Source organism: Rattus norvegicus, chromosome 1 (genome assembly GCF_021556685.1).
Source record: "Rattus norvegicus strain SHRSP/BbbUtx chromosome 1, alternate assembly SHRSP_T2T, whole genome shotgun sequence".
NCBI classification, from domain to species: Eukaryota; Metazoa; Chordata; class Mammalia; order Rodentia; family Muridae; genus Rattus; species Rattus norvegicus.
Window position 1 is genome coordinate 50,788,474 of NC_141534.1, and position 22,595 is coordinate 50,811,068.

The window sequence follows — 22,595 nt, forward strand, 5'->3', positions numbered from 1 at the left end:
GCCAAACAACCCTACAGAAAGGGGTTTACAAGCCAGAAAATAATGGAGCAGGCTGTCTAGACTTGGAGTTTTATCTTAAACAACATACCGTTTTATCTCCAGATGTAAGTTTTATCTCCAGATATCTGTGTTAAGGTCCTAATTATCGTCGAGAAGTTTGGCCCAGTATCTAACTGATCTGGCCTAGACCCAGGAGAAAGCGTGTGGATGGTGTAGACCACAGGTATGGGTCCTTCACTTGTTCCAGGTAATATCCAAGTACAGACTCCATGTTTAGAGCCAATGAGGACCTAGGCGTTCCTGAAGGAATCTAGTCCACTTGGCACATGGCCATCGGGTGGCTCTAGCTTCTCAGAAGGTCATTTTTTTCTGGCATTTTTGGTGCTAAGGATTGAACCCATGTTGTATGTATACTAGGCAAGTGCTCTACCACTGTGCTGTACCACAGATCCTACACATTCTGATTGTCCAAACTCACAAACACAGAACAACTTACCCTGCCACAGAACAGGTTATGAAAGGCACCAAAACAACACATTTGTGCCCGGGATGCTGGTGGCTACACTACCAATAGGGATGAGCCCAGACAGAGCTGAGAGACTTGTCTATTAGCTGCTGCAGGAAACTCTGAGCTTCCGGCCACCCAGCCGGCAGCTAGGGCAGCTAAAGAAGGCATCATGACTGAGCAGTGTGGCCAGGGAATTTCGTCCCATTGATCAGCTCTGGCTCCCCTACAGTATTGATGGTTCAGGCCCTTTCTGGAAAAAATGTGCTAGGGCAGGGTGGGACTGAGGCTAGTCCAACAGACTTAATTCTGCACCTAATCAGATAAGGCGAAGGTTAAGAAGTCATTGATGACAAATGACAATTTTCCCTGAGACTGGATTAATGAACATTTTGGTCCCCAGGGAGATGTTAAAGTATCTGAAGGAGAGGAAATTATAGAAGCCGACTTTTTTTTTAAGCCTTATTTTTATTCAAAGAGCACTTCAGGTTAAAAATAGAATACAGAGGGAAGAAACTCATTTATAAAAACCAGGAGAAATGTTGGGTTTTCTGCCTCTTTTATTAATCCCTTTTGGCTTCTTAATTCTCCTAGCAAGAGCTTCCTGGAGGTTACCTGGAACTGTGACCTGGGGGTGGGGGGACTTTTCAAACTGGGACAGGCCCTGTAGGCATGTACTGTGCTAGTGTGGAAAGCCTTAGGGTCCTCTGCTTGGACATCAAGCACTTGACCTGTTGAGCCATGCCCATAGCGCCCCCTCCCTCATGATGGTCTACTTTAAGGATAGGCCATACAAGGTAACAGTCCTCTGTCCTCTGGGCTCAGATACACACTTTCAGAGCCTCAGACAATCAGATTAAGAAGTCCACCTTCTCGATGATGCTTCACAGAGAAATCACTCTTTTAAGAGCCCAGATGAGGGCCCAACAGTCAGGCAGCATCAGTTGCCAGATGTGAACAAAGAGATCCCTTGATTCCTGGTCCCCAACTATAGACTCCTCCAGTGAAAACCAGGCATCTTAGAACAGACTCCAGCTGTGTCCAGTGGGCCCTGCTCTGATTCTAGGCTCATAGAATCCAAGGGCAGAATGAACACTTGTTCTCAGCTGCTCAGGTGCAGGGGTCATTTGTTACGCAGCAGTTGGTAACTGATACACATTCTCCATCATCTATTCATGGCCTTGCCTGCCTCAAACCCCTACACACATTTTAGACTATTAGATAATGAATCTTCAGGACATTCTGTGCTTTATTCAGTGTGCCAAAGCCCATGATTAGCATGGGGATTTGCATGTGATATACGCTCACCATGTTTACTGAATGAATAGTGAGTGCATAAGAGTTGGTGGGATCTAGCTGGGTGAGTTCTCATTGGCTAAAGCTCTTGAGGTCTACTGTTTGAAGCCCTGTCGTGGAGTTAGCTACTAACCACTGCACTACCCACTTCCCCACCCTCTGAAGAGCTGCTCTGTTTCACCCTGACCCTCTTGAGACCTCCATTCACAAGGAAAACATTTACCAAGGACTCCTACTGAAGCACAAGTGCTCACAGAACATTAACATAAACCAATAGTCACAGTGATTATAAAAGTGGTTGGGACCCGAAGCCAGAGCCACTTACGGTTAATGCTGACTCTAGGTTGTTACCACAGCAGCCTCTTGAGTGGACCTGACCTTCCCCAGTCTAAACATAGTCAGAAACGTGTTTGCAAATCCTAACTCACATTCAGACAAATGAAATACATTAGATCTTCGGGCTACTACACATTAGGAGATTGTGTGTCCCTTCTTCTCTTCGGCTTCTCTGTCTGTTTAAGTGCCGTGTATCCATCAAACATGTCTGACTAAGAATTCATGAGTCAACTTTCAAAACACCTTCCATGGCGAGCTTTCATAATGCTTCTCTACTGGTTCAGTGACTTGTTACTTTGTTGGCTTTAACGCTATTCCAGTTAGTATTCACACCACTCACGGTAAAACCAGCTCCTGCTTTGGAGGTAAATAAATAATTCAGTTCCTACTTAACCCCACCCGCATTCGGAGTCTGACATCTGTCCTTCAGCTGGAGACAATTATCCGAACATCTCATTATCTCATGATTAAGTTTAACCCCCTGAAATTTTTACAAATGCTAATTAAATCTGAAAAGGGAAAACAAAGTGTCAATCAAGACCGCTCTGCAGTTGTCTGTCATCCAGAGCAGGATAGAACTTAAATGCCCCGGTGCCAAGTGTGGAGGACGCACACTCAGAGAAGAGGAGAGAGGCAGGAAGTGTGGCCATGGTCCACACATGCGCAGTGGCCATGGTCCACACATGCACAGTGGCCGTTACTGACGGTCAGCTGGACAGGATGTAGAAACGCCTTGAGGACGAACCTCTGGGCATACCTCTGAGGCAGTTTCCGGGTTAGGTTCACTGGGGTGGAAAGACCCAGCCTTGATGTGGACAGCACCATTGCATGGGTCCGGACTTCTTTACTAAATAACAAAGAGGGAGTGAGCTGAGCACCAGTGTCCGTCCCTCTCTTATTCCTGACCGTGAACACAAGGTGACGAGCTGCCTCCAGTTCCTCCTGCGGCTGCGCCTTCATGACGCACTGCTCCCTTGAACTGAGAGCCAACATAGACCTTTCCTTCCTTAAGCTACATCTGTCAGGCAGTAAGAGGAAAAGTAGATAACGCAACAAGGCTTGGAGAAAGCAGAGCTTGGGCGGTTCCCATCCCCTTTGACCCACCGCTTACTTCAGAATCACGTCTAGGTCAGCCATTAGGGGTAATTCCAGTTGTGACTTAAAAAAGTTAGCAAGGTGCCATAAATAAAGCTATGAACAAGTTGGTGGCACCATTGGGTAACCAGCCTTCAAACCACACACAAATGGGGCCTCAAGGTCACCCCTGGTGGCAAAATAGAGAGAGTAGGCCACCCCTCTGTGTCCCTCCTTATGGGAAACTTGAGAGGCATAGCAATGCTGGCTTGGCTAGAAGCACAGGATTCAGAACCCAGCGGGCAAACCCGTGCCTTCCACCTTTGCACCTCTGCTCCAGTTCCTCCTGGTCACCCCATGGCAGGTGCTGGGATGTGTGTCCTGCTGAGCATGGGCCCTGTGCCATGCTTGACAGAGAGGTTGGCAGTGGAAGCCAGCATGCTTAGGACATTCTCTCCCCACATCAGACCTGAGCAGTATGGCAGCTCAGCCGTACTGGGAGCCAAGGCAATCATTACCTGCATCATGGTTGTCACAAATGACCCAGCAAAAAGAATTTAAGCAAGGAAGGGTTGCTTTTGGCTCATGGTTGCTTCCAGGCTTATCCCCCACGACAGTGGGGAACTCCTGGCACCAGAACCATTGCATCTGTAGTCAGGAAGCAGAGAGAGGTGGTTATTTATGCTTGGCTTGAGTTCTCCTTTCTATTCAGTCCAGGACCCTAGCCCACATTTAGTGTGGGTCTTCTTATCATGTTTAATATCTCATCAAGCCAATCCCTTATAGGCATGCTCAGACGCTAACCCAATCCAGGCAACCCCACAGGTGTGCCCGCCAGACCCCTTTTCTTCTGGGTTCTATCAAGCTGACTGACAGCCAATATCACACATCACACCCAGGGGGAATGACACCTCCTGGGCTACACAGAAACATCAAGCCCAGCTTCAGGTACAGTTTCAAATGTGGTACTTGCCTCTTCCCAGAACAGACCAGCTATTGGAAGAAGAACAGCCAGACAAATACCTAGTTGCAGGGGTACAGAGGCAACTGAGTGGGGTGCCTTGGACACCCTGAATGGATTTGCTCCAAAAGCATTGACAAGCAAATCATGGCTTCAAGAAGCATCAGAACTTTAACGGGAAAAGATAAGGGAGGGAAAAAGACAGCTTGGAGTAACCTACCAACAGATCATGATATCAACACATCAACTCAGAGGGAAATTAATTTCAGGATACGGATGAAAGGGAAAAGGCAGTCTGTAAGAGTTGAAGAGGATGACAGGCTACCAAGATGACTCAGCAGAGAAGGGAGCATGCCACTAAGTCCAGCAGTCTGAGTTCCAGCCTTAGCACTCAAGGTAGAAAGAGAAGTGACTCCAAGGTGCACATCCTGTATACACTGAGTATACACACACATACATACCACACACACATACACACACATACACAGTCCTACACAGAGATACACATGCTTACATATACATGTACACAGACACACTCACACACACACACACACTCATGCTCACACAGACGGGCACACACACATATATGCTTACCCACAGACATACTCACACACATACAGACACACACACACACGATCACACACACAAACACACATAGACACACATATACTCACACATACATACACAGACCTACAGAGATACACATGCTCACATATACATATACACATATGCACACACACCCATGCTCACATAGATACAAATACACACACATATGCTCACCCACAGACACACTCACACACATACACATACACACACACACGCTCACACACAGACACACAGACACACACACATGCTCACCCACACACACACACACGCTCTCACACACTCACACACTCACACATGCTCACACACACAGACACACATATACTCACACATACATACACAGACCTACAGAGATACACATGCTCACATATACATATACACATACACACACACTCGTGCATGCTCACATAGACACACACACATACTCATCCACAGACACACTCACACACATACACACACACACTCACACACAGAGAGATACGCAAACCTATACAGAGATACACATGCTCACATATACATACACACACACACATACATGCTTGCACACACAGACACACACAGACACAAAGACATACACAGACCTACAGAGATACACATGCTCGCATATACACATACACACACACACACTCAATGCTCACATAGACACACACACACACACACACACAAATACTCGCCCACAGACACATTCATGCACATACACACACACTCAATGCTCACATAGACACACACACACAAATACTCGCCCACAGACACACTCATGCACATACACACACATGCTCACACACACAGACATAACACACTCATACACATAAACACACACATACTTATGCACACATACACAGATACATTCATGTACACATACACACATAGACACACACGAACACACATTCACACATGCATAGACAAACACAGACACACACATGTTCACACAGTCACAGACATTAACGCTCACACAAACACACACACATGCATATACACGCTTACTCTCTCTTTCTCAATATAATAAACATTTTAAATAAAAAGTTGAAAATTGCACTAATAATCCCAGCCTAGGTGCTAACATAAACTCACTCACTCCTTCATTGTCAGTCACTTCTTGTTAAATATGACACTCAAGAGCTGGTGGGCTACATACACAGTCACTATCAATATTTACAGGCTTTAACAGTAAGTCACACGACTACCCTAGTCCTAGGTCCAATAGGAATTCACTTAAAGCAACACTGCACAAAAAAAATGTTTCCAGTGAGTTCCTTAAAAAAAAAAAAAAAAAAGCATCGTTTAGCACTTCGGTTTTTCAGGGTCTAATTATCAGTCCGGATACAGATGTTCTTTATGATGCAGAACAGTAAAATTGAGAAAAATAAATGGAAACGTCAATGAATTTAAAAGGAAGCCAAACAAGTGATACTTTTAAAGAATCCTTAAATAGATAACACTTTCCCAAATATTTACATAAGGCACAATAAAATGTAATTTGTTTCATTCACTCATTCACAATTTTTAACCATTGAAGCAGAAGACAGGATGAAATGTGTGAGCAGCCAACAGGAAGGAAAGATGCTGTCAGCCCTACCACTGGGCAATCTGAGTACAGGATGGGCCCACCCTTGAGGGAATCCCCAGACCATCACATGGCCTCCTGGGAACAGGGGGGAAATGACTCACAGCCAAGAGAGCATGGAAATGTGATCCAAATAGGGAAAGCTGGGCTTCCACCCAGTGTGAGAGAGAGATGCTACCCCGGTCTTGGATGAGACACATTCTTTGAGAAAGTAGAACTTGGCCGTGTGGAAGGAGCTCCCTCCTTCCAGAACCCTGTAAGGAAGCACTGAATAGGCAGAACCCCAGAGATTCATCCATCACGGGTGGGGGCTCACACTTGTAGTACCAACAATCTTGAAGTATTGCTTCCCCCAAAAAAGAGGATTAGAAACCCAAGTCCACCCCTAAGGTCAGCTTCCTCCTCTGCAGGATTATGTCACTCTCTCTGACAGCTTGTGATGCATGTGGACCACAGAGTTTGGTATCACTTGATGAAGAGTAGAGATCGCAGCCCTAAGAAAGGTTTCACCAATGCAACTATAAACTTGTTCACAGTTCTACCGAAGTGGGGAGCTGAGGCTCTTGGTTTCCCCTCATTAACCTGCATTTGCACCACAGCTGGGACAGGGGGAGGGTGGTGCGATCAGGGCTAGAAAGGGTTAAATCAAGGCAGGGCAGACCACATCCAGGGAGCTTGGTGCTACTTAAATTAGAGAAAGTCCTTGCCTGAGCTTAATGAGCTATGAGTCCCTCAGCCTATAAGGCAGTGGCTCTCAACCTATGGTTGCTTAAAGACCTCTTTGGGGGTCACATATCAGATATCCTGCATATCAGGTATTTACATTGTAATTCATAAGAGTAGCAACATTACAATCATAAAGTAGCAAATAGCTTTATGGTTGTAGGTCACCACAGCATGAGGATCTGTATTGCATTAGGGAGGTTGAGAACCACTGAGCCATAGGAAGATCAAAGGCCACATCTTGGGACTTTCCAAGAGGTATACAAGTCCCAAGTACATCCTCGTTTGTCTACCCTCTGCAAGGAGAGAGTGTGGCTTGAGCAGATCCTGAACAAATGTTTTGTGAATGAATGAATGAATGAATGAATGAATTAAATCAAGATGCATATATAGATGGTGGGTCAGAGATGCAGAATCAGGCAGGAGGCAGAAGCCTGTGTAAGCCAAGAACTGATGGAGACTCATCTAATTAACCAAGTCCCAGCTCTCATATGGTTCTTTGGAGTAGAAACCAAACTTAACCCAGCTGGTCTGGGCCCTTCAGGTCGTTAGTCACATCGGCCTGCAGTAAGCAGAATTCAGAAGTCTCTTCCTTGGTCTCATGTGCCTCCCGAGGCATCACTTGGGAGCGAGGCACCTGAACATGTCTGACTAGAAACACCTCAGAGAATATGGAAGACTTAGTTCATTATCAGGCCACCGAGCAATATGCTGTACCGAACTCAGTTGTCAGAAGCACCTCCCCTTCCTCTTCCCCTCCCCTTCCTCTTCCCTTTCTCCTTCCTCTTCCCCTCCCCTATCCACCCAATTATCAGCCAATTCCAGCCCCTGCTGGATGGGACGCAAAATAAAGGCAACAGAGCTCCTAGTTTCCAACACTGAGACAAGTCTCCATCCAGCTTGATACTATGTTTCCTGTCTGCTCCTGTGATGCTTAAATACTGATTGAAATCCTCCAAAGGGACTAGCTAACCACTTCTCATTTCTGCAAGCTGGAGTACAGTTCTAGTGCTCATTACACAATGACTCTTCCCAATTTAGCAAGAGACACTAATTATTCTATTTAACTGGTGACTGATGACCCCACTCCCACATACGACTTCTTGCCAAGTTTCTAATGCTGATTAGTTTGCAAACAGCTTCTGCCCTTCTGTACGCTGGAAAGTTTGCCAAACCCGAGAGGGCAATTTAGACTGGACCTCAAGCTCCCCGAACTCTCAGCCCATTCCATCTCTGCTACCTCCAGTCCTGAATTGGCTCTGCTCCTGTTCACCCCAGTGAGTGGAGAACATCCGTGGCTTGGTGTGGTCTCGCTCTGTCATCACACCTAACAGTCTGGTTGCTCAGTGGGAGTGCTGCCAGAGTCTGCCTCTCTGATTCCTTAGGATAAGCTAAGATTGTGTTTTGTTTTGTTTTGTTTTGGAGCTGGGGACCGAACCCAGGGCCTTGCGCTTGCTAGGCAAGCGCTCTACCACTGAGCTAAATCCCCAACCCCTAAGATTGTGTTTTAAATTTGCAGACATTCCAGGCTGGGATACTGAGATTTTTTTTTGACAGCTAAGGGTCTGCTTGCTTGGACCACTGACACGATAGCCTCTCCTAGTACTCAAAAAGAAACCAGGCCTGAGGTGGTGGGGTGCACGCCTAGAACCCCAGAATTTGGGAGTGTGAGATAGGAGGATGGCTTGTTCGAGTCCATCAGACTATACATTAAAAGCCTAGCTCCAGAAATCAAAGCAAAACAAAACCCAGGACTAGTTTGGGAGCTCAGATCCAAAAGTCCCAGCATAGTCCCCTGCCGCAATCATTTTTCCTTTGTAGGTAGAGATGTCTACCCAAGCACTGCCTATCCAGCTACCAGCTACACTTAGTGAACAGGATCTCAGCAGCCCTGTTCACAAGCCACGCTTTTCCACATCCTCCCCACTGGAAGGGCCGCTCGCTGTTCTCTGCCCCAGAGCTGGAAGCTGTTTGGGCTCAGACACTCTCGCTCGCCTCTTTCCACTGTTCTGCAGCCAGTTGACAGGGATTAAAGAAAACAAATAAAAATGGCCATTCAAGGAGAGCCAAACTCCAGAGGCTGCCAAGAGCTCCCTCCCTCCCGACTTGACAAGGCGGCTCCTTCATAGCCTAACAAAGGAGGTTGTGACATGTTTAGACACAAATACAAGTTGGCGATGTCTCTTTCAGTGTTGTGAATTCGGTGTGGGGTTGTGGGTTGGGTGGGGATGAATGAGCAGATGACTGAGGAAAAGGACGGATGCTCTTGGGGAAGAATCCCTAGGATCTTAGCGGCAAGCTCCTGCTCCATTCCTGCTGTAGCCCTGACGCCTCCGATTCCTACCCTGCATGTCATCGGCCTGTACACACACACACACACACACACACACACTACCATCCTTCCCTCTTGCTCCTTATGCTTCAGGTGTGAAGGCGCATGTCCTGACTATCTAGTATAGTCTTTCTTCCTATACAAGACTTTGCTTCACCTCTCCTGACCTGGTCCGAATGATGCGCTTGTTCCTCAGACTTGTCCCCGTGCTCCCTTACACTATAGTAGTCACAAGACAGAAATGGCCTCAGTCATCTCTGGGCCCAGCACTTAAAGATGATGCCTGTACATGACAACAGTGGTGTTCACTCAATGTCCCCTGAAAGGACGGCAAAGTCCATTGTTTGAGCAGGTCTGGCGTCACGTGAAGATTCAGAACAGAGCCGTTCAAAGCCAATTGCCCTTTGTAAATGCCTTTTCCTTCATTCTGAGATTCACCTCTGCTTATGATAACCTGGTAAAAGGCACAGTAGTCCATGCCACTGATCATGGTCTTTTCTAGTTGGAGACACGGGTGCTGCCATACTTGACCTGTGCGGCATTAGGGATCAAAGCCAGGATTTGGGGCATATTAGGTAAGTATTCTGCCAACAGAACCAGTCCCAACCCTAGTCATGTTTCCCCACGGGAAGTCCTACTACTCCTGTCTCTGATATGGAGGAACCAGCAGTGTGGCTATAGGGGTCCTTCCTGTGTGTCCCAGTAGATTTCATGGCCACAGCTAGAGGAGACCTCACTGCACAGCATTGAGTTCGTCAAATTGCGATCACGTGAAAGTTATGGAATGCAATAAAACAATCCTGGTTCGCCCATCCTCCAACAGCTAAGTAAAAGTGCACCTTCAGGGTTAGAGTTCGTAGTCTGTGCAGTATAGGGGCGCTCCGTGCACTGAGGAGCACTTGGTGTAGTATAGGGGTGCTCACCAGGTCCCTGGAGTAGGAGGTAGCCTTTGCCCATTCACTCAACCACACAGGAGAGGGGCCGGTGTCTGGAGAGAGCGGTAGCTGCCAACTCTGGATCTCACCCCTAATCTAACCCACTGCCCTGGAGCGGGCCGTCTTCAGGGGCAGATGAGCATCAGTAGAGGTGAACAGGAAAGAACGGGGAAATACTTCATCCTCCGTTGGTTTGCGTAGGAGTAACTGGGTTTCAGAAGACTCAGAGGCTGTGGTCTAACACGTCAGAGAGAGATCTCAGAAGATAAGGAAGCAGGTCCCTTAGTGAAACTGTTACACACCCGTGGAGGAGCATGTTACTCACGGCGGAAGGAACTACCCTTGGTGGGAATTGCTGCTTACTTCTCAAACCTTCCTCTCATTCCAAGAAAAGAACCCCAGTCTGACACACCCTTATCCTTTCATGTAAATTATGTGAAAGTGGTTTCCCTCCTTACAAGCCCCCCCCCCCCCGTTGATTCTCCACACAGCAGCCTGCAGGATGAGGAGCCCAGTACAGTGACCTTCGAGTGTAATACCCAGCCACACTAAACTAGAAACAGAAACCCCATTTTTATTAATCGCTGTTGAATTTGTATGGCTCTCTTCCTTGTGCCAGTCAGAGCTAGCTGCTGGCTGATGCAACACATGAAGGTCATCTTTATAAAGCACAGTGCGACTGGCCGTTCACTCTGAACATTCACACCCAAGCATCATTCGGGAATTCTTCCAAAAACACCTTCTGGAGAATTAACAGCGGCAGAATCTCATGACAAAAAGGAACAGGAGACAAAGGTAAAGAGCCGGAGTGCCCATGTTACCAGAGTATCGGTCGTCCTTGGTCTAAGACCACCCACCAAGGCCAGAGGATGAGTGTGAGCTTGGTCCCACCGTGGACATTGGTTCAGTTCTAGGGATCCGAACCTGGAACCAAGCCAAAGGGAGCAACCTTTCCTGGTTTGACTGGGTATCGCCCACTCACAGACAAGAGGACTCTATATGCAAAGTGAGAGCAAGATGAGTAAGGAGGACAGCCCGAAGTCCCTCTGGGGCAAACGCAACACAAATGGAGAAAGAGGTATGTTGAACTAAACCGCCTTGCCCATCCCCCTGGACCAATGGGTAGCATAGGTTAAGTAGTCACGGCCTCCCAGCTTCTTTCCCACAGTTTGCAGAACGTCTGGTCAGTTCAAAGCACAACTGCTCTTGCCCAAAGTTTTAGCCTTGTGACTGATTTGCTGCATCCACCCCTCTGCACATCCGCTCTAGCGCAAGCAAAGCATCTTTCTCCTTTGCTCTCTCCTACCCTAACCCTTTTCTCTCTACACATCTGAACTAAGCCTGACTCTTCTGTTACATACGAAGGGTTTAATCTCATAAGACTGCTCTCAAGGAGTCAAGGGGATCCTTTTGACAGAGCAGATACAACCTTCTATCCTGTAAGAATACCTACCTAGGCTGATGTGTATGGCTTGAAGGCACAGGAAAGATGTTGAAGAGACCCCTCGCGTTCATGCCAGGCCTAATGGAACTGAACACACAGGGGCTTTGCTTCATCCTGGGAGGACCCTATCAGGAAACCTCTGAATTCATCTTTTGGGGAGCCTTCTCCAGGTGCCTTCTGAGGTGTGGAGAATGCTGACAGGGAGTACTTCTCCCACAGAATGTCCTTCAACACAGGAACATAGCTTTGATAAGCCATCTGCCCGGGGCTCTCCAGCATCTGCCTCTTCCCACACTCCTCCACCGTCCCACACCCCAACACTCCCACACCACCCCAAATCCTCTGTACACGTGTCTAGTTGTCAGAGCTCCCAGAAAAGCACGTATGTTCCCTGCCAGCTGACAGTGTGCTTGTCTGACTGAGATACCGTGAGACCACCTTCACCTCCCTTTCTGGTTTTGGAACATGTTGAAGTGTATTTTCCAGTTTCACAATGATAAATAAAAACAAAACAAAACCCGAGCCCCAGGTAAATTGACGGAGTCACAAGGTTTTAGAACAGGGCCACTTAACTCCATACTAAGAACCCCTTCTCCTGGGGCCCACAGCTGGTCTCCCCCTAAACAGCTGCACACAGCCTCCAAAGGGAGCTTCAACGCCAGGCACCCTTGGTCAGCTCAGTGCTTCCCACACCACCCACTCTTCCCATACTGGGGGTGCAGAGTGCTATACTGCACATTTTAAGTAAGCGGATGACTCGAATTCCTAGGAGCTGAGAGAGGTTAGGGATTCTCTTCCCCAGTAATCCCCTACTTCCTGGAAACCGGGCATCAGGCCAGGAGGGAGAAGACCTCCTCGGACTATTGGAAATGCCTCTTATCCCCTCAGGACCTAAGATAAGGCGAACTGGAGCAAAACAGGAAAATGTGTTTTGCTGTGAGGGTCAGGGCTGGATGAGAATTCTACACGTACTCCAAGTTAAGTCCCTTCACTTCCATCTCTGGCATATGAAAACAAAATGCCACGGGCTAACCACAATGCTCTCCAAGTAGTTCTCATCCTTTAAAAAGAACTAAATATGTATCACGAGCGTATGCAAATTTTATAACTGTAAAGTTTACATAATTTATAAAATATATTAAACGACTTTCTCCTACCCGGAAGATTGAAATGACACAGGAAATGTCAACAGATACCCTAGGGTTTCTTTTCTGGCAACCTCAGCCTCCCTAGACCACACCCAGGGCGCCAAACTCACACTCCAAGCCTGAACTGAAAAGCTGTAACCCAAGCCACAGTGGAGCTCAACACTGCCCAAAAAAAAAGAAGGAGCCCAAGGACAGCCTATCCCTTTGTAAACCATAGCAACAGCCAAGGCAACTTGCTCAAGCACCTGCTCACACCGCTCAGTATGTCAGCTGCCCTCCCAAGTTAGCGGACGCAATTGTACACTTTATAGTGTAAATTTCCCTCCTTAGAGTGTAAAGTCATTTATTTTACCAAAAGTTAGGGAAATACACATGCACACACATGTACACACACTACACACACACGTACCACCACTACACATGTCCACATATATACACACAGGTATACACACACACACGTGCATGCGTACATGTACATACACTTGTGTACATACACACACATACCATATGCCCATCACATACTTACCAGACACACATACATACATACCAGACACAGACACACACCAAGCATGCATGGGGGAGGGGGAGGGGCAAATAGATTGTTATTCAAAAATAAACAGGCTAGTATAATTATATTATTCTTTTTAAGGACTCAAATACCCCAGTAACTATTGTTATGTAAAGAGAAGACCTGGTTAGATGGGCAGAGGAGCAAGCGTCTGTAATCCCAATGATGGGAGCGTCAGGTGGAAGGGGCGGGAGCTAAAGGATCCCAGGGTTGGCTACATAGCCAACCAGCAAGCTTCAGGCTCTGGGAGATGCCACCGCAAAAAGGAAAGACACCCCATGTCAACTTGTGTCGTCCACGTGAACATGCACACACATGAACGCATAAAAAAATAACTTAAAAATCCAAAATCCTTTCCCCTCCCCAACTCCTCTGTCACTTGAGATTCAGAATACGAAATTCAGGAATATCTGGGACAACATCGCATGCAGCCCAGATGAGGACTTCATCTCCCAGTACTTTTTACAAAACCACAAAAATCGAGAAAAGATTTGCTTCATCGGTCATTAAGCCTGCACACCAGGGGGCAAAGCCCCACCCATCCCCACCTCACGTGATTCATCCAGGGAAGCCGGTCACCTGTGAGAGCTGTCTCCAGGTCTGGAGGGCAGTTTGGGGGTGTTAAGCGAATCAGACCTGAGGGCTTAGAGAAGCGTGTTTGAAGGGGAGGAATAGAATAAAGTTCCTGTTGGCACTACACTGGAGACTGGCTGAATGAGACAGCTCAGTTCCTTACCTCCAACAGAGCCGCCACCTTCCTGCAACCCATCCCTGGCGGGACCAGAATGGGGCTGGGGCTCTACACACAACCCATTTCAATCCTTCGAGTCCCTGACTCTAAAGGAGGGAGTTAGACTCCTTGGCTGGGCCCAAGAAGAAAAACACAAGACATTTAATTGTAATCCTGTACAATCAGAAAGATAAGCCAGGAGATGGGCCATCAACAGACGAGGCGGGTGGGCAAGATAACCAGACAAAAAGCAACTTGAAAAGCACCTCTTAGCATCCCGGGGCTGCCCAGCAGGGAGCCATGGGCTGAGGGACTAACAATAAAAGTTACTGCCTCCCAGCTGGAGGCAGAAGTTTAAGATCAGAGGGCCTGGGATAAACCTGTCACCTGTCCCCACCCAGGCTTCTGCTGGCCTCAGAAGTGGCGTTGCTCATCATGACACTGTCCGTGTCCCTCACACCATCTTCTCTATGTACACCAGCCACGTGGGATCAGGGCCCACCCCATCTTCAGCACCTGCAAAGCTGATGAGATTCACAGGCAATCGCCCTCTGCCTGGCCCATAATACCAACCAAGCCACACTGGTGGCCTCTTCCTCTGCCCATGTCCTTCCTGCTGTCTACCCTCTACTCAGGCTCCATTAGGGAAGATGTGAAACATCCCATCACCCCTACCCCAGGACCCTAGCCTGCTGCCCGCCTTGGAACATGCAGTTGACCAGTCGAGCGATGGATCCATCTTCCTGCATCTCCTAGGCTGCCCTTTTCTGTGCCCTTCACTGGACTGTTTCCCGCTTAGCTTTTGTTTGTCGTTTAGATTTTTTTCCAGCTTACAAAAACATATATTTGTAAAAAAGATTCGTACAATTTATAGGTGATTTTTAAAACATTACCTCTCGTTATAACTTCTAAAATAGCACTTTCACAGGATTACCTCTGGAATACACCTCTGAAATTGGTGGTACATGACGCCCACAGTTTTGCATTGTGCTACCTTTACCTCACGGTGCCAACAGCTGACAGCCACTGCCAGGTACCAAGGCATACAATCCTGCTCTCCTGCAGGCCTCCTGCCCTCCTGCAGGCCTCCTGCCCTCCTGCAGGCCTCCTGCCCTCCTGCAGGCCTCCTGCCCTCCTGCAGGCCTCCGGGACTGCTCCTTAGGACCCCAATCATTCCCACTGCAGCCTCAGGGCACAGAGAGGCTGCCACGGATCCGTGACACATGTCCTGAATCCATGCACTAAAACACAACCCCCATATTCCTATATTAAAGGTATTTAGTGGCAGAGCATTTGAGGAATGACTAGTTGAGGACACAAAGGAGGACAAGGGTCCCGTGTGGCTTTGAAAGATACAGCTGAGAAAGCGTCTTCTGAATCACCAACACCATGTCCTTAAACTTCCTACCTCCGGGACTGTGGAGATACATAAACTTCTTTTCTTTATAAATACTCCAGCCTGCAGCATTCAGACACAGCAACAGAAGATGGATTTAGACAAAGCTATGACAGGGTGACCATGACAACGTTGATAATTCTGTCCCCTTTGCAAGCTCTGCTGCTCAACTACAGTGGGTTCGCCCTTTCTTGTCTTAATAACACACACACACACACACACACACACACACACACACACACACACACACGCACACACCATATTTTAATACCTGACTCTTGAAGTACAGCTTCAGGGGCACTGTATAGAAACTTATCCTACACAGTGGGACTGGGCTGTCTCTTGTTCTGCATCATTCTGTGTGTACCTATAATCCAACTGTGCCTCAGTTTACCATGGTTTGGGTCTAAATGTCCCCATGAGATTGGAGTCTCAGCATAGCCAATATTCCACCCCTGCCTCCAGGTCTGTTTAGTAAATGCCCTCCAGCTGTGCCTTCCCAAATAAACTCCACCTGGCTGTCAAACCCTTTTTGAGGGATTGGGGCGTATAGCTCAGTTAGTGGTCAGCCAGGCATGAAGCCCTGGATTCCAGCCCCACCGATAACTAAATTGGTTACTGAGGCTCGTGCCTGTAATCCCAGCGTTTGGGAGACGGAACCAAGAGGAACAGAACAGAAAAGCTACCTTTGACTGGGATACAGGAAACCCTGTCTAAAAACAACTAAACCAAACAGTACAGAAAAACCGAAACACCTGCCAAGCAGGGCAAGCACCTTGTCACCACCTGGGGCCCAAGACAAGCAAGGGGCAGACTTGCTTGAGATGGTGCAGGCCAGTGTCTGCTTTAAGAACAGGCTCTTTGAAAAGCCCCAGGAAGCATGGTATTTGCATATCTCAAAAAGTAAATGAAAACTGTTTGGAAACCTCAGACCTTTTACTTGCTAGGTGGCTGTAAAGCCACTCCAGCTCCGTGTCTCCAGAACTGATCCTATTGAAAGCCAGCTAGCTGTGCAGCTAAACCAGCAATGGATATGCAGGCTCAGAGCCAATGCTAGCCAACACCTGAAAGCCATAGCAAACATAATGACCTGAACAGCAACTAACCAGCCCCCTACCGCCCCTCTTTTTCTACAGCCCTGTGGAGCGTGATCTCACAAGTTCCACTTCAAGGGCACGGCCAGTAATGTACTCAGCCACATGTGCCTGGCTCATCTGTAATCCGGCTTCTCACGACCACCTGTCCCTTAGGAGAGGCATGCCTGCATTAGTCTGGGTTCTCTAGAGCAGCAGAACTAACAATGAATATACATGTGTAAAAAGGGAATGTATCCGAGTGGTTTACAGGCTGTAGTCCAGTGCGTCCAACAGCTGTAGTCTCCTGACAGTAAATCCAAGAATCCAATAGTTGTTCAATCTATAAGGCTAGATTGGATGTCTCAGCTGGCCTTCAGTGCACGCTAGAATTCCTGAAGAAGTAGGCTCTATACCAGCGAAGCGAAGAATGGACTTGCCAGGGCAGGCAAGCAAAGGGGGAAAAGCCCACCGCTTCTGTGAACTTATATAGGCTTCCATGAGAGGCGTGGCCCAGATTTAGGGCGGGTCTTCCCACCTCAAGTGATATTAAGGCAGGCCTCACGTGATCCAATTAACTAAAAATCCCTCCCAGGTGTGCCCAGAAGCTTGCGTTTTGTTAGTTCGGTCTAGATGTCATCAAGGTGGCAACCAAGAATAACCATCACAGTACCTATCAGACAACTTGTCTCTGAGCCAGCCTACGATCCGGCAAACTGGGGTGGGTAGGGTACCCCAGAGGTACCTGGCAAGTATTCTTCAAAAACAGGTGTGAGTCTTTGGTAAAGTCTGGGTCCTTGATGATGGGATTCCTGGGACGCAAGAGTGCCAGCCTTCCATAGCTGTGACTGCCCACCCACTGACCGTCTGTCACCCGGTGACAGATATCCCTTAGGTGGGACAGAGCAGGATGGTGCCTTTAGCCATCTGGCCTCAGAGGCACTGCCAGGGAAAACACTCCCTGGTACAAGGGTGCCTTGTCCTAGGGTCTCAACCCCTTAGCGGGAGCATCAAACAACTGAAAACACAGATATTTACACGACAATTCATTTTAGTAGCAAAATCACAGTATGAAGTGGCAATGAAAATACTTTTATGGTTGGTGGTCAGCACAGCATGTGGAAGTGTATTTAAGGGTCACAGCGTTAGGGAGGCTGAGAAACATTGTCCTAGGGCCAAGTGTGAGTACACATAACACAGTCCACATTTCCAGGTGGCCTCGACCCATCAGAGGCAGCACCACCTAGGGAAAGGGGTTAGCCTTGAAGCCCTAAACGAATCTTGATTGGGATTAGCCACACAGTGTGGTCCCTAGCCAGGCTGCGACACAGGGAACGGAGTGCTGGGGTGCATCAGCGGATGTGGTTCTTCCCCAGCTTTGGCTCTTGGATTCTAGACAGCCTCTTCCTTTCTCTAGTTCCCCATAGGCCTCTCCAGAGCCCCCTTATCACAGGAGGACTGCCCTCTCTGGGATCCAGATGAACCTACCTTGGCAGCAAGTCTGTGTCTGGTCCTCCCCTCCCATCTCATGTGCTCCCCCCTTCCCTGCACACTGGCCAGAGCTGCTCGCATGGGGCGGCCTTGCTTCCAGATAGGTTGATGTCCAGATGAACTCCACACAGCACTGGCTCATGAGCCTCCTTTCGGCAACACTAGCTTAGCAAGGGATGGGGGTGGACCTGGCCTCGTAGGGCTACAGTTTTCTGGTGTCACCCCGCCTGGCTCTGTTGACAAGCTGAAGGAAGCAACAGCCTTCAGCTGACTCCCACTTCCGCTTGGGAGGGGGCTGAGGAACTGTGTGAGTTTTGTAAGTGCTAGCCATGCCCAGAACCCACACATTGGCCACATCGATGACGCACAGGACTTTCACCTACAGCGTCAGGCTGTCTCTACCTCAATGGCTCTGGAACACAGACCATGAGCCTATCGTCTGCCCTTCCTCACAAGGCTTCCCTAGATGAAGCAGAAAGTGAAAATCCTTGCTTAAAAAATTGGTTTTTGTTTGGCAACTTACTACATTTAACACAATGCATTAGTCAGCAAGGAAGAGGAATTACAGACCCAGGTCTACTCCAATAGACCCTCAGCAGCCACACCCAGACGTACCTTCCAACATGGCGGACATGAGGGGCTACTGATCTCAGGGTGGGGAAGGGCTTACACTGTTATGCTGGTGGCAGGTTGGGGGGGGGGGGACACAGAACGGCTACAAACAGCAGCTACCACAGCTGACCAGGGGTATAGAAACTGGGCTCCTCTTGTCATGGGGTCTGAAGAATTGCCCACGGACGCCTCAGTCTGATGACCCAAGGAACGGTACTCAGAGGAAGGAACAGGTGACTAGTCCTCCACCTAGCCCAAAGATGGGGTTGCTCTCAAACCTGTGCTTGGGGCTCTGACTAGACGGAAATTCTACTTCCCTCAGGAGGACAAGAACTGACTCTTGGTTCCTACGGTCATGCATTCTGCACCCCCTATCCCACACACACACATACATAAAAACCAGCCCAGTGTCTTTAGACACTTTCCCTGATACACAGCCCTTTCTGAGGCTGTGATGGACAAGACTCCAAGCCCTGACTGCCTCTTTCAGACAGGACAAGGAAGCTTCTCGAAGGCCAGCTGCACCTCCCTGGGGCACGCCTTAAGTGTTTATCACTTGAGGCAAGAGAAATGGCCTCTCTCCAGGAGAGCCCGTACAAAGGCCTTTAAGCTTGCTTCAGTACCCATGCTCAACCACTGCCAGTTGGCCAACTACACACACAAGGCCAAGCGATCTTCACAGGGGAACTTGGGTTGGGGTACAGAAAGGGGCTATAAATAACTTCCTGTGACCATAACCAGCAATCACAGTGAATCACACATTTTATCAGAAACATGGGCCTTTTGGTTGGGCCTTATCATCTTTACATCAAACAGACTGAGTTTTTACGGTTGCCCAAGTAACAAGCCACAGTGGGAAGAGAAAGGAAACATTTGCCACACCTCCTTGAGCCCCTGGTGCTTGTAGCAAATTATCTAAAATTTCGTCTTAAGATTTACTTATTTCTTCTTGAGGCAAGAATATCCTAGGCTGATTCCAAGCCAGCTTTGTAGTTGAAGATGACCTCAAATTCAGGTATCACCACACCCAACTTACAGGCTCTAACCCCAGGGTCTCCTGCACACCGGGCAAGAACTCTACCCACTGAGCTACATTTCTAACCCAGCCTGAAACAATTTAGGAAGCATCTGTCCACAGGACCTCATTCTGCATCTTCAGTCAGAAGCTGTAGGCTTATCAACTGGACTGAGGGTTTCTGTGGCTGGTCAGTGGTTGGCCTATAAGCAGCAGGGCAGAATATTTCACTTGGAGATTATAGAAATGACTCAGTGGTTCAGAGCATGCACCGCTCTTGCAGAGGACCTGGATTGTTTCTAGCACTTGTATCAGACAGCTCACAAACACCCAGTTCCTGGGGACTCCAACACCTCTGGCCTCCATGGGGCACGTGATCTCATGTGCACAAACTAACATTCGGACATACACACATACACACATCTTTATTTTTTAATTAAATTATTTATTATTAAATATTATTAAATTGCATAATAACTATTTAATTAAATTTAAAAGTACTTTATTTGGCATCCTAGCACCAAGAGTTGTCTCTCTCCTCCCTCCATTTGTCTCTTCTCTTTGTCCATGGGAGGGATTCTGTGGGGCTATGTAAGGCTAACAGCCGGGTAAAACCAGAAACAGCAGAGCTCACGGACCCTCCAGGGCAGACCCAGGCTTCCGGAACCCATGTACAGGGACAGGGAACTTGGCCACCAGGCCCCAGCGCTGGGTCAGGGCTGAGGTCAGAAACATTTTCATTTTGTTTTACTTCTCCAGTCTTTCCTAAAATAGTAGCTCCATTACAGCCTTCCACGCCACCTTTTTTGCTCCTGACATTAATAGACTACTAAGTTTTCTGGTTCTGTTGTTGTAGCTTAAAGTCTACAGTGTCAGGAAGGAAAAAAAATGACAGCAAGATGTCAGAGTAGCCTTCCCCTAGAGACTGCTGTGCACAGAGTAATCCAACCTCTACCCCCACTTCTTTCAACGTCTTCCCTTTTTGACCTTAAAGGAGCTTGCTCAGTGGGCTCCGTCCTCTGCCAGCACACAGGGCGGGTCTGACATAACATCCTTTTCTATCTACATAGTGAGGCAATCAAGGAAGAGAAAGACAAAACATCCCCCTACCAACCAGCCCCAACCCAAAGTCAATTATTCTCCAGTCATCATCCATGAGCTCTGGCCACCAGATCTACACTCTCTGCTCCCTGTGTCCTGCTGTTGAGGACACGTCCATTCTGTGCATTGTCTGTCACTGATGTCATTTCAGTCTTCGGTATGCGAGCTTCCTCAGAGTTGCATGCTGCCCTGCACCACCACCACCGCCACCGCCACCGCCACCACCACCTCCACCATCACCATCACCACCGCCGCCACCACCACCTCCACCACCACCACCTCCACCACCATCACCACCACCACCTCCACCACCATCACCACCACCTCCACAACCATCACCACCACCACCACCACCACCACCACCACCCCAGTGACAACGAGCTCAAATATTTAACAGGAAAACAGAAGAGGACCAAACGTTGTAAGTGAAGTAAGCAGGGTGCAACCCGGGGAAACAAAGCATCTGGCTTTCTCTTACAGGATCAGCTGCAAGTGATGGATGCAGTAAGTTTTCTGCTTGGTGTGACTCCTGTGCCAGAAGAAACCATTGAACCCCAAGATCAGGTTTTAACCTTAACTTGGAGAGAATACAGCAAGGTGGGCCAAACCAGCATGGCACAGCCCTTTGCTGATCAAGCTGCAGGCCCACAGGCCCAGGAGAGTGTGTGTTCCTCATGGCTGGGTAACGACAGCCTTTCAGTCAGAGACAGATAGGAAAACAAGAAGGATTAAAAACTGGCTCTTCTCTCTAAGATACTCCAGACATGGGGTGCTGTGGAGATGGCGGTTGGAGGGTGTTGGTGTTCTGTCTAAACTCCACTCCCACAGTTACCTGGCAACAGCCAGGTATGCTCCGCCCCACAGTTGCCTGGCAACAGCCAGGTTTGCCTGACACTGATATAAGGGGCTGCTTGGCCCTTCCTCCCTCTCTTGCTCTTTGCTCTCTTCTCTCCCCATTCTCCTCCCCCTTCCCTCCACCTGCTCATGGCTGGCCTTTATTCTTTTCCTCTTGTACTCTTCTTCTCTCATTAAACCTTTCCATGTGGAACCACGCTGGCTTGGTGTGGTCTGTTTGGATGTGGGCTGAGATTTAGACCCCAACAGAGGGTCGGCACAATTCCTAGTCAGATGCATCAGATGGAACCCATGAGCCAAGCCCAGCATGGCTCACACACCCTGTCTACCACATCCTCTCCCTCTCTCTCTCTAGGAACCATGCTGACTCCTCATCAGAGCTCATCCCTTCTCCACTCACACGGTTACAGAAATGACTCGACACTGCTTGACCTTAGGAGCCAAGCAGTCCTTGCTCCCGGGAGAAATGGGGACCGAGCGTGTGGGACATACCAAGACACCAAGTCCTCTGTATCGTCTGCTTACCCTTCCTTTCACTCGCCCGTGAAATGCCACTTGTATCAAACAGTTAATTATGGGTTTTCACTTGGAATTTGTTCTGAATATTTCAATTTATTTATGATGATGACATTAAAAATTCACCGTCATTTTTAAACTGTTACTCATTGTAAATTCCACCAGAAACAAGTAGGTGAAAACCTCCCCCAAATATCTCCGTGGGTGATCTTGCTCAAGCCTGAACCTCATTTCTGACTTACCTCTAAATGAGAACCTGGCTCTTAGCTGTCTGTTTGAACTCTGGTTAGGGCTTATGACAGTGCAAACAGATATGA

General features: G+C 48.2%; 1 protein-coding gene and 1 long non-coding RNA gene across 9 annotated transcripts in view; one reads left to right on the plus strand and one right to left on the minus strand.

Moving 5' to 3' along the window:
* The window catches only part of Agpat4 (1-acylglycerol-3-phosphate O-acyltransferase 4), a 106,167-nt gene that overhangs the window by 42,334 nt on the left and 41,238 nt on the right, over window positions 1-22,595 (minus strand).
* Window positions 10,843-22,414, plus strand: LOC108349099 (uncharacterized). Of its 2 annotated transcripts, XR_015649430.1 has the most exons (4): window positions 10,843-11,124; window positions 11,238-11,407; window positions 21,388-21,504; window positions 22,118-22,414. It is a non-coding gene; the product is annotated as an uncharacterized LOC108349099 (long non-coding RNA). The 2 variants fall into 2 exon arrangements; XR_015649429.1 differs by lacking the exon at window positions 22,118-22,414 and having other exon boundaries at window positions 10,909-11,124; window positions 21,388-21,958.